Genomic DNA, 2998 nt, shown 5'->3' on the forward strand with positions numbered 1-2998 from the left:
ACGTGGGTATGGGCCCATTAGATCGACACTGATAACTTCCCATGGTTGTCGGGGGGTTCTTGGTTGCATTGGGTCGTTAGGACGCGAGTTTAGTGGTTTCGTGCACGCGCATACGTGGCACGCGCCGACATATAACCTGACGTCGTTTTTTTGACCTTTCTAATAATACCGTTGTCGAACCGCCCGATACGTCTCTTTCCAACCTGGATGGTTGGATAAGACGTGGTCGTGACACCTCCAAATCACATGTTGTGCTTTGGTTTTTGGTATCACGACGGGTGTGTGGGGGCCTACGTTTACACGTAAGAGACCTTCGGATACAACATATGTGTTTGTTCCAGATTTATGCTCCTAGTGTTCCGCGCGGGACCGTCCCACTTGTGACCGGCGTCTTCGGACTGCCACTTTTCGAGAGTTGTCGCGGTGAGTGGTGTGTCGTTACTGACGTGGTTATCGAACATAGAGAAGATACGATCAGATTAAAAAGAAGAGTGTCTCAGACTCTTTGCCGGCCAGGGAGCGGTATCAGCCACTTCCTGGACGACGGGGGCCCAACCGAGCTGGGGGGACAACGAATCTAAAAGATGGTAAATGAGAGACAGAAAAAGGCGGAGTAGTAGAGGGGAAAAAAGGGGGGGAGAACGCGGAAAGTTACGAATTAAATGACCCGGGATGATTGTCGCACAACCATTGCTGCAACGCGCTGTTGTATTGAGCGAGGCTCGCACACGATGGTGGCCCCGTGTCAGGCAGAGCACACCACGTATAACCCCCCATTTAACATGGAGTCCAGGGACAACACTTGATATGATCTAATAAATTAGTGAGATAGAGAATAATTAAAAATGAATTTGTTTAATAATGAAGTAATCGTTGAATGGCACTATTATTTAATATGAATTTTGATTTGATTTTGCAGTATTGACAGTGAAGTGTATTCACACCTGAGGACTCTACATGGTTGGTGGTACATAAGGTTTGAGATGGATAATGTTGTAAGTACCTTCGGGTGTATCATCATCAGGGTGAACTAGTTCATAGGCATTGATGTTTTTAATACTTTTTATTTTGAAGGGACCATCGTATAACAGGAAGAATTTAGATATTTTTTTGTCAATTTTATTGCTGAGTTTGTGTGTTCGGACTAAGACCAGATCATTAATTTTGAAAAAAGTGGGGTTGAGACGTTCTTGTTGATATTTCTTTCGATATTCGGATTTAAAGAGTTGTACTTCTTGGGCTAGTATTAATTGTTTATTGAGATCAATGGGATAATTTTCATTGGGGAATTGTACGAATTGAGTGATGGGATTATGTTTATTATGTTGTAGAAAAAGGGCAGAAGGAGTGTTATGTGTTGATTCGTGACGAACGTTATTTAATGTCCACTCTATGTAGGGTACATATTGGGGCCAGAGAGAGTGTTGTTCATGGCAATACGTGCGGAACATTCGACCGAGTTCTCGCATGACACGCTCTGCGGGGTTTGACTGGGGATGGTAGACACTGGTATGGGACACTTGAACTTTATATTTTTTGAGGGATGTTTGCCAATAGTTGCTAATGAATTGTCTACCATGATCTGATACAATATTCTTTGGGATGCCATAGTTGGGGAAATAGTCGGTGGTTAATTTTTTGATACATATTTTTGCGTTGGCACTTTGGAGAGGATATAATTTTACGAAACGGGTAAAGTTGTCTACTACGACAAATATATATGAAAATTGGAAAATACCAGTAGGGAGTGGACCATAAAAATCTACCAACAATTTATCAAGGGGTTGATTTGAGAGAATGGGTTGTAGTGGACCGGCAATGCGAGTGGTCTTTGGTTTACACTTTTGACACAATTCACATGCTTGTACGATACAGCGGATGGTTTTATTAAAAGAGGGGAAGTAACAGATGTTTTTTAGCGCATGTGCAGTTTTGAGTGGACCAGTGTGGGCATAATAATCATGAAATAATAATACAATTTGTTTGACCAAGTGATTAGGGAGATAAAGAGACCAGTGGACATCAGTTTTAGTTTTTCGAATAAATAATGTTTCCTTTTTTAAAGTATAATACTGACTCCAGGCGGGTGGATTTTTTGTCTTTAATTTCATAATTATATTTTTTAACCTGGGGTCTTTCTGCTGTTCATAAGAGATGTTGTTGAATATTGAGATAATGTCGGGCGGAATCGGTGGGGGCAAAGTGTAATGTAGAATGCTGGGGGAGTCCTTGGGGGATTGGTCGTCGCGACCGAGGGGATGTCTTGATAGGGTGTCTATGGGATTGTCTTTCCCAGGACAGTGAATAATTTTTAGGGGGGGAAAGAGAAATAATAAAAAAATAATAATAATTAAAGTCTGGCTATTAGAATAAATATAATAAACTAATATAAGTGAGATTGTATCATTTAAATAATAATAAAATTTGGCAAATACAATGTAATATAATAAATTGACACGTAATAACGTTATATAATAAAATTGGACACATGGCAAGTGCAAAATAACAAGTCGGGCCGACACATGGCAATTACAGAATAATATTTTGGGCTGACAATTAAAGTGGTGGCACGCTTTTCTCGGCCCACAGGAGGCGACACACCATATTTCTCATGGTGTGTCCTCACAGGGTTACCGGGAAAAGCGGCTTTGGCTGACATTCGCCGGAACATTATTTTGTGGTGACAATTTATTTTGGGGACCCGCGTCGTGCGACGCCTCCTCTGGCACACAGATTATACAAACACGAGTTTTTTATAATCTGTGGCCTACGTGCTTGTGTGGGGGGGGGGGGAACAGGGGAAATGAAATAACAAATTACGACTTTTGACGCTGTGCTGCATGGTTGAATCTGACTGGGTCAGCTGTTGGCCGCCGCCCGGGCCCTCGTGGTTCGTCTAGCCCATCATCGTAGTTCGTCGTCGGGGTCGATAATATGAATGTGAAGGTCTCGTCTCGTGGTCGTCGGTGTTGGTCGATATCGGCACCCACGGGTTAGC

Source organism: Acyrthosiphon pisum, chromosome X (genome assembly GCF_005508785.2).
Source record: "Acyrthosiphon pisum isolate AL4f chromosome X, pea_aphid_22Mar2018_4r6ur, whole genome shotgun sequence".
NCBI classification, from domain to species: Eukaryota; Metazoa; Arthropoda; class Insecta; order Hemiptera; family Aphididae; genus Acyrthosiphon; species Acyrthosiphon pisum.